The sequence below is a fragment of the Paralichthys olivaceus genome, chromosome 11, assembly GCF_024713975.1.
Source record: "Paralichthys olivaceus isolate ysfri-2021 chromosome 11, ASM2471397v2, whole genome shotgun sequence".
In the NCBI taxonomy this organism is placed as follows: Eukaryota; Metazoa; Chordata; class Actinopteri; order Pleuronectiformes; family Paralichthyidae; genus Paralichthys; species Paralichthys olivaceus.
Genome location: NC_091103.1, coordinates 23,697,710 through 23,708,005, shown reverse-complemented (window position 1 = coordinate 23,708,005; position 10,296 = coordinate 23,697,710). Strand labels below are relative to the sequence as shown.

General features: G+C 40.8%; 1 protein-coding gene across 3 annotated transcripts in view; it reads left to right on the top strand.

Moving 5' to 3' along the window:
• Positions 1–590: 590 nt before the first annotated feature.
• The window catches only part of tiam1b (TIAM Rac1 associated GEF 1b), a 44,308-nt gene continuing 34,602 nt past the window's right edge, over positions 591–10,296 (top strand). The window contains exon 1 of one of the 3 annotated variants that reach the window (XM_020088405.2): positions 591–731. The gene's annotated coding sequence lies outside the window, so the exon portion shown is untranslated. Of the gene's footprint in view, positions 732–1,463; positions 1,488–1,513; positions 1,538–10,296 lie in introns of those variants that run through there. The other 2 variants (XM_069533774.1, XM_069533773.1) reach the window with 2 other exon arrangements.

Here is a 10,296-nt window from a genome sequence, read left to right as displayed (position 1 = left end):
GTATATATGTATATTCTTTATTTTATTTTATTTTATTTTATTTTATTCAATTTCTTACATATTGTTGTTTTTTTTATATTGTTGTTTTATGTACATAAGTAGTGCACCAATGACACCAAGGCAATTTCCTGTATGTGCAAACATACTTGGCAAATAAAAGAATTCTGATTCTGATTCTGATATGACTTGGTGCTGGTAGGTGCATAGCAGTCAATAAAAAAATAAATAAAGTAGATATACATTAAATAATGGGGCACACTTATAGGCTGCATCATACCAATAACACTTATAACCTATGATTTATTATTTGGACTAAGGGTCCAGATAAAATACAAATGATATAGTATAAAAGAAACAATAACATGCAATGACAATAAAAATAACATTAAATGTATTATTCAGTCTAAGGGTCCAGATAAATCCCAAATTATACAGAATACATTTAACAATTACACATAATAATAATAATAATTTCTCTGTGTTTACATGAGGTTCTTCTCTCCTCAGTCATTAAAGCTGAGCAGCTGATTGGCTCACACGATGACTAAGTGACATTCTCGTGATCCAGTCGCGCGCCGTCTCCAGGGCCCGTAGACTCCGCCCCTGCGCGCGCTGTGGCAACAACACGCATGGTCTGTGGCCGAGGCAGCGGCGGGGTCCACGCGCACACAGACGGTCAGCGTGCGGAACATGACGGGGACGCAGCCGGGACTCATGAGCGGCCGTGACAGGTACGTTTGGAGCAGTGGGGGGGACACCGGGGAGCTCGCGTGTCCGATCCCGCCTCTGCGTGGTCCTAGCGCCGCCGGGACGCATGAGCTCGTCACTCAATCATACAAGTTTTTTATCAGAGGAGACGGACGCTGCTGCGCTGAGGCGACGTGTCGCCGCGGTCCAGTGGACGAGGCCGAGAAACTGCGCCTTCGTGCAGCCAGTGTCCGCCATCAGAATCCGTTCAGTGATGCGGTGGTTGGAAACATGTCATGCAGCTGGATGACGCGTGCACATGCAGCAGCAGCAGCAGCAGCAGCAGGGGTTACCGTGCATGTCCACACATTTTAATACCCCTGCACTTGTATGCGCATCCTGCACAATGTTGCAGCTGCAGGATGTTGGATTTACATGCACATGAGAAAAAGAAAAACCCTCCACCACCGAGGAGTCCCTGCCCTGATCCCAGAGGTGTCTGCACGTCTGCCTGGTCATTTCCTGCTGTAGCCTCCTCAGTGCGGTAAATTGTTGCGTGGAGCTCAGGATCGTAGCATCTCTCTGTGCAGACGCTGTATTTACACCTCGCTTTGGCAAACGGATCGTGTGCAGGTGACTCATCTGAAAGGCGAGAGCTCGTTTTGTGCAGCTGCTTCACTCAAATGACCTCGAGGTGTCAAGTTTGTTGCAGCGTCACTGCTGCTGCTGAACAAGTGTTGTCCTGCTGTCATGCAGGAGCCACTGATGATGGTGCTCATCCTAAACTGAAGGCTGCAGAGGTGACTTTCCACTGGTGGGGTTTTGCAGGTTATGAGTGTTTTCTATAATGGTATGTCTTAACATGTATTTAGAATTAAACATTTATTGGCTGTGTCAGTCACTTTTGCTAACTAATATTTTTGTAGGCCTATTAGACAGCATTTGCTATAATTGTTATTTCTGCAATTTGTCCTGCCAAGTGGCACATATAGATTTCAATGCTTGGAGGCAAAGGGTGCAGTTTTCTCTCAGGCAGTAGCTTGTGTTTGGGGTTTGGCCAGTTTGACCTGTCTGCTCCACAAACAATCCATCATATATATGCATTTGCCTTGAGGTGGTTTGGATGCCAGAGAAAAGAGATGTAATCTATAATATCCTAAATGTCAAGATGAGATATTTCTTTATTAGTCCCAGTACAGGGAGTGTGTTACTGTAAATTGGGATAGTAAGTGGTAAAAAGTAGAGGATATAAATATTAACACCAGTAAAAAGATAGCAGTACTGTATACAATGCAAAAGTATCTATACAGTCTGAACAGAATTGCATGTATAATGGTATTGAAATTTCATAGATGGAAAATTGGTCTTGCACTATTAAACAAAGTTACATCCTGAGATAAAGAGTTAAAATATAAAACCATAGACTAAAAAATGTTTGTTTGAAGTGATTAAAGTTGCAGTGACTTGACGACTGGCAGTGAAAAATAACTCAAGTGTGGGTAGGTGTTGCAATTTATAAAGTGATATGATCCTCGTGTATCCCCAGCCTCCACTCTCATTTTTAACAGTCTACAGAGATGTGTATATCCAAGCCCTCCAACCGCAGAATATTCTTTACTACACAGATGTTTGAGGACTCCGAAGTTGATACAACTGGTGCGAGCGAGAAAATTAAACATCAGTGTAGATGGTACTCAGATATTTCAGTGCATGTTCTATATGTAGTTTTCAATGCTCAAAACTTTATATAGAAAAAAGGTGGTTGATTCTGGTGGGACCTTTGCCACAAAACAGTATCATCATGCATTGCTGCATTCTGGTGACAAGTCACAATTCTAGCATTGAATATCCTCTGTTTGCCTCCGTTGATACCTCCAGTAATTGTTTTTCGGTGGTTAATCCTTTTTTTTAAGTTGTCTTTTGTTGAATTGGGTAGTTATTGCAGTGGTTGGCTTTGAATCAATCCATGGAGGACTTGTAGTGTTGCAGGGGTTGTGACCCCTGCGGCAGCCTGAGTGAATTGCCTGTGCTGGAGAACCATGGGAAGAAAACATCCAGCAGAATGTCCTCGGTGTTCAGTGGTGTGTCCTCAGGGTGGTAACCTGAACCCACCTGTGTGACATGCCTGTGCAGAGACCTCACCCACTGTGGGTGTCTGTATTCGTCGAGTTTTAACTGGTCTTCTTACCCCCCCCGTCTTCACTCTTTAAACTCTGCATCAGAGACCTCCGATGTGAGTCCAACTTGAGGCAGCGTATCCACTGTTGTAGCAACACATGAAAGAATGTCCACACATTCATATGGTAATTAGTTGGCTTTTTGTACAAACCACGACTTTGTTCCTCATGCGTGTACCAAAGTGTACGACCAAACAGATGATTTCTTGAAATGCGCATAATTTAACCCTCGTAAGTGCTCTTTGTGAATTATTCATCTCCATCCTACTTGCACATAACTCTCCATTCATTTGCAAAGCGGTGCAAAGTAAATGCTGAAGACAGTGTAGTGTTTTGCTTGAATAACAAACAGAGCTTAGTGTGATGGCACCAACACAGACCATTCATACCAACAGAAACTCCTCATTAACTACTGTATCACGCGGAGTGGTTTGAATTTGTAAAATCTGTGTATATAAATTGTTGATGCCCAAAATAACTTGTGTGTGTTTATGCTCGATGTTTCTTGTTAGATTAGAGTTAAATCACTTGCAGCCCTGTGTTGGTGTACATAGTCATACCATGTGTGAGGAAACAAGTCAGCAAATACGAAGAGGTGGGTTGTGGTGGAAATATTAAGCAGAGAAGTTGGACCACCACCACAGAGCAAGAAATGTTTCTCATCCATGAGAGTATTGAACTGAGCTAAAACCTCTAGATTTGGTATGAAAATACCATCATAATGTGCCATTAGGCTTTAATAATTAAATGACCACATCTCTTTCTATCTATCTATATCTATATATCTAGATATAGATATATGTACACTCCTTAACTGTTCAGTTAGATCCAACTGGCCAGTCTGCTCTTCAGGGGGTGAAAATGCATGTTCCACTGAGTTAAGGTGCATTGATTGACTTCGCCATTCGTAGACCTTCCACTCCCCCCTCTGATGAAGCCCTTTGTTGGGTTGGCTTGGTTTTCTGGGTCACTGTCTTGCTGCATGATTAAGTTCGTCCCATTTGGCAGAAATTGGTTGAGAAAATATTTCTGTAGACTTTTTTTAAATTCTTGCTGCTGATACCATCATGAATCTGTAAATATTTTGTGATTCCATAAGCAGCCCTTGCAAACCCAAGCTATGGCACCCCCTCCACCATGCTTCAGAGATTAGCTTGTATGTGTTGGATCATGGGCAGATCCTTTTGTATATCTTGTTCTCATCAATTCATAAAAACTTGTTGCAGAGCTTTTGTGGCTCATGCCTGTACTGTGTACTTTGCAAATTTGAATCAGGACTTCTCATCCTGTAGGTTTGCATCTTGTGATGTGGATATATCCTTGCCACAAAGTTTTGTTGAAACAGTAGATCATGAAATTCTCAGTCCAACCCTTTGTAGGTTGATAGGTCGCTGTTTCTGTAATTTACCGCTGCTGTTGTCTTTGGTTGTCTTGTCTGTTGCCCGGTACACCAATAGTTTCTCTCATCTTGAGGAGATTCCCAAGTTCTTGCATTGGCTTTGCCCAATGTGTGTGCAATGCCTTTTGAACAAGTTGCCTTTTGTTTTCCCAGCTTCAAAATGATTTCCTTGACAGCTCTCTGGTCTTCAGGTTTCTTCTTTTTAACATCAAATGCTGTCTTCACAGGTGAAACACAAGGCTAAAAACAAGAGAAGACATTCAGAGCTATTTAATGTTTAAACAATCGCTCTGAAAGGCAACACCTGCACAACAAGAAGCATCTGTCACTTACACATTCTGGTATTTTTGAAAAATGTAAGTTGAAAATGGGTGGGTTTAACCCTGAGCTGATCTATAGCAGAGGCATTTTTATGATTCTCAGCTCGACTTTCAAACACAGTGAAGACATGGGAATTTCCCATGAATTATTACAAGCCTAAATCAAAATTCACATCAAAGTCAAAAAGTCTATTCTGTGGCCTCCATCTTGGGAAACAAGTAAACAAGGGCTCCCCACAAATTACTCCAACTCACCTGCACCGCTGTGTATTGACTCCAGCTTCAAAGCTTCCTTTGAGGCTGTGGTAGCCTCGGAAAATATTATCTTCTATTTACTGTTGGCTACTACTCCAAAGCAAAAGGCAAGTATGTTCAACCAAACAAGTCTTTGTCCTTAAACATATTCTAGATTTAAATACAAAGAAATAAAAGCTGAAATTAATTTTCATTGTTTGATCTTCAAACAGAAACAAAAGGATTGGTCTTGCTGTTGCGAAAGACTTCTTCCATACAAATCCTATAATGGAGCAGCCTCACGACAGTGCTGATGCTGCAGCTGTGTGTGGTCTGAGTGCAGTTTCCACTGACTGATTGCCAGAGCTGTCTTGTGAGAATTATCAACTATCTTTCTGCACAAAACAACAGATTACTGATATCAGACTGAGACAGACTTCATGTTGTAATAAGCAATAAACAATGTTATCCAATTAATTTCTCTGAACGCACATCATATAATCACATTTTGACATTAAGCGGGCTTTGTTCCCTCTCCAGTTCAAGCTGGTGGATAAAGGACAACTTCTGTTTACATCCACGGTGTACTGAGTTTCAGACAAGAGCTCGGTGCTCCCTTGTTCCTCCTGACAGGACATCTGTCTCCATTAGAGAGTACTATTGATGTGCTGCTGTATTCGTCTGTCTTCCACCATCTTTGGAAAGTTTAAAAGAGGAATCCCATTGTTCTCCACAATCTGTCACATTGTCCACATCTGAGTGTTGTATTGTTTCATTCTGGACCATGTGGTGTTAGGTGGTGATGGACAGAATTTGAAAACCCTTCTTGAACATATCACATGAATGTAAAGAGCCTTGCATATTTTTCTCATTTATTACAGTTCGCAGAAGACTGGAAGTCGCCACGTATTTCAGCATCTGACAGTGAGTTCATGATGAATGCGTGATGTGCTGACAGTCAGCATAATCTGGAAAGAAAACATCTCGATGCTTTGCCAAGGTTTGTTGCCAGATGCTTTCCAGAGGCCATCCCTTCTAGCAGAGCTGCACGTTAGAGTGACATTGATGCATTCCATATAACGTGAGGAGAAACATTGGTTGTGTTCCACTAACCCTAGTAATTAAGGTTTGATTCTCAGCTTGAGTTTGAAGCATAGTTTTCCAATTAATTATTACAAATCTGAATGAGCATTTGCATCAAAGTCAAAAAGGCTACTCCGTGACTTGCACCTTATGGAAACTAGTAAACAAGTGTTACCCATGAATGAAGAAGACTCGTCTTTACTGTTGTGTATTGACTCCAGCTTCAAAGCTTTCTTTGAGGTTGTGGTAGCCTCAGAAAGACGAGTTCTGATAAGATTCTCTTGCATTTGCAGGTTGGCTACTACTCCAAAGAGAGAGGCCAATATAGCTGCTTTCAGACATGCACTGAACTTTGCAGTTCCTATCGTATTTTCTGTGGAGGAGGTGCATGTGTGAACATAAATTTCTGGCCACGGGGCTTGGAAAGACATGACAGATGAGCTTTAAAAGGCCTCATCAGAGCTCTGCTCCTCCTCCTATTCCTGAGCTGCGAGCAGGAATGTATGACCGGCTGTCAGAATCACACATCATGATGATCATTAGCTTTACAGCCGATAGAGCCTCATGGTTTTTGGATGAATAATAGATACTAAGTGCACTAAACTGCTAAGGTTATGATTCACCATGTGGAGGATTGAGTTAGGTTACGTCCACACTAATACATTTAAGTTTGAAAACGCCTCTGGAGTCCACAGTATGCTGATGTTTGCAAGCAGTAAGATTGAGGCTTTCCGAAACTATTCTGTCCCCATTTTGGTTTGAAAACTCTGCCGTGTTTTACTCTAGATGGGCAGAAATGTAGACTTTTTGAAACAATGACATGGCGTACTCACCACCTGATTGGATCTTATCATGAGTCACCTACCAGTGGGACATGGACAACAAACTAAGCATTTCTATCACTTACCTTCAGCTACCTTTCCACCCGGACCACAAACCAGGAAGGAAATCCCTAGTCTTTCCATGTTCGTAGCATTGGAGATTGTTTTCATTTTAAAAATGAGTAGTGTGGATGTAGCCTTTGACTAATTTTAGCACCATCTGGTATTTTTTGTTGCTTAATGTGATTCTGATATGTAACGATGGCCATCAAGGAGTTATTGGGTGATAATGTAGGTCAAGATGTCAAGGATTAAACTAGGCTAAATTTGATGGGAAAAATAAGTATGTACAATATCTAGGTTATTTTAGTAAATTGATAGAAAATGTATTTATTTTAATAACGGCTTTAGTGTTTTCACCGATTTATGCAGGAAAAACACAAAATTTAAACAGGTTACAACCTCTTCAAATGTGAATATCTGGTGAGAGTTGGACAAAACGAACCATCACCACAAGCTCGTAGAAGTTGGAATGGAATTTTACACTATTTCCTAAAGATTAATGTATTACAGGTACAATGTGTAGAATTCTGTGATATCTAGTGTTGAAATTACATGTTGCAGCTGAACACCCCTCACCTCACCCTCTCCTTCCAAACATGAAAAAGACATGTGGTATCTTCAGCCGTCATAAAAACTCAAAAGGTGTTTGTCCAGTCTGGACTAATATATAAAATAAAAAACATGGCGGCCTCTGTAGAGAGGACCCCGACAATGTATGTATTAAATATTTAAATATAAAGGGCCTTTTCTGGGGTAAAGAAAACTACAATTCATATAATTAAGATGAAACAAACTAGTGAAAACATCATGAGGATTATTCTACATTAAATATCTGCCAATAGATCCCTTTCACCTAAATCTTACACACTGGACCTTTAATACAAGAAAGAAGAATTACCTTATTAATCAACAACAAAATAATTATAGTAATTATACAATAATAGAAATAATTGAAATGTTGTTAAAGCAATGGAGATGTGTCATTTAAAAAATGTTTGGACCTGTGAGTAGTCGACTTGACCCAGCAGCTTTAAGGGAGAACACATAAATATGCTCCAAGCATCTTTTTTTTTAATTACAATATTTGAGAGCCACCTTTGCTGCATAGATTCAGTCTTGACCAATCAATTCCAAACTCTTCTGCATTCTAAGTGATTTCCCTCTCTATAACACTCTTTGATGCAGACTCTGGAGAGGCAACTCACTGCAGGAGACCACTGGGTCCTCCACTAATGATCTCTACCCGAGCTAGGGTTACTGCTTTTATGTCTTGCATAACGCTTGCTTTTTTTCTCCTTTTTTCCAGATATCACTTGTACACACTGTTCCCTTTTCAGCACAATGGATCGTTTATTTTGTCAGATGGGCACGAGGGGGCTGTGTTGTGATTGTGGAGACCTTCAAGAAAATAAAGAAGTGAGCCCTTGTGGCAATGGATTCTATTTTGTGGTTGTATATTCAGATGCTGCTTACAGTCAGCCTCAGTGTAAAATCAGCTTTGAAATGAGTGTTTGTATTTATGGACCAGTGGCTTTGTGCACAGTCTTGAGAATACGGTTTGAATCCACAAACAGCAAAGTTATTGAGTCTACATCTTGATGCCTAATTGTGGGTAATACTCATCCCTGTATGTTAATTGAGGATTTCACTGGTGCGAGACAAGAAAGTGTCTTGTCTTTATTCTGCACATTGTCATTACCTTGGTCAGGGATAGTCATGCTACTCTTTCTAATAATAGTTGTATTGTTCTGTAGAGCTACCCGCCTTGACCTCCTATATTGAAATAAGCTTTGTGTGTGTCTTTATGTGGACTGCACCCCATTTCTTATAGTTAATTCAGTACACAATAGAGGCTTTAAAATTAGAGTTACCATCTTGAATGATGTGTCGCCCTGTGGTCTATTCGGAATTGCTGTAATAAAGCAGTGTGTAGTCAATTATTAACTGACCTTTATTTTAAAGGGAGGTGATGTGATTTAGCTTGCAAGACGTGTAGGCTCCTTCAGAAAGTGGCCTGTCGACTCACTTCAGAGAAAATAATCAAGAATTTCTGTGACCAATCTCCGTGTAGCACAAAATGGCAAGTTTGAAATTTATTTTGAAGAAATCAATCACACTGACGCTCAAACTCGGTTTGGGGGAAATCAGTCACCTGGTGACTTTTACAGTCTGTTGAAGGCGGGGATGTTGTGCCTTTACTTCGCCCGACCATTGTGTCGAGAAGGTACAGACACAGAATGGAAGCAGTTGTTTGTTCTGCCTGCAGTGGTGGTCTGTGTGAAGGGAGCGGTGGAAGAGTGGGACAGATGAACGTCACTGGTCTAATTGTGGAACACCAGCATGGGATCTGAAATCACACACAGCAACACCAACTTATTGAGTTCACTGTAAACAAAGAGTGCCGTCCTTGCTGTAGATGGTGGGGACCGTTTCAGCAGTTTTTACTGGCCGGGGCTTGAACACATACAACAATAAGATAACCCTTTGGTTTTCATTTTAAGTTTTAAAGTTCGCTCTCTGCTTTAAGATCTCGCTAAATAAATCTTTGAAACTTTTGATGCAAGCATAAAAAGTTTCTAAATGCTCTTTTGTTCATCTGGATTGAATTCAAACAATGATATTGTATTTTTTTTTTTTTACGTAAAATAATCAAGGTGTTTGCAGTTTTTGTGAAGCGTCACAGTCGGAGGACTTACTGTAAATCCTGACTAATGGATTTCTGTCATTCCACCGCCTTCAGCTGTTTTTCCTTGTGTTTTCCTGAAGGTGATTGGCAGTGATTGCAGTTGGTTGTGACACCTGGACAGCATCAGCAGTCTGAAGCGTTACCGTGGATCTGTAACCATAGTCTCACTTGCCAAATTGCTCCTGCGGTATTGAACGGCCTGTCAATGTATTGGACGTCCGACTCAATCAGATCCTAAATTGAGTGCGGACAGCCCGGGGGTTTAATAGCCCGGTGGCGGTGATGAGAAAGCGATGTTTGTTTAGCTGAGCTCTGAGCAAAGCAATCTACATTTCTAAAATGCCTGTGGTGAGCGCAGACGTGGATTCAGCATTAGTCCACATTCACTGATAGACATTTTATTGCACTGCTGCCTGATCCAAGAATTTTTTGGGGGGGTGAGGAGATGAGCAGATCTCATATCACGTAGCATAGATGAACTAGAGTTAAACACTTATCAAACTTTTTAAATGAACATAAATAAGAATACTTCAGGATTCACTAAAACTTAATCTTTGGTTTTCAGTTACTTCTATAAAAATGTGCTGCTTTCAGGAAATACCTGAGTGTTATGTTTTCAGTCCTGATATCATGTCTTCAGACTGTAGCGTGTGCTTCAGAGTCTGTTATGTCACTGGACCACATCCCGACAAATCTTTTCACTAACAGAGGAAGTTGGCACAAATACTCCCCCAAAAATTCTGTTATCATGACAGATTACCTGTGTGAAATCAAGCTCAGAGATTAGATAAGTGCTCTGGTTATTGTGTCTGGTTCCTTCTGCAGA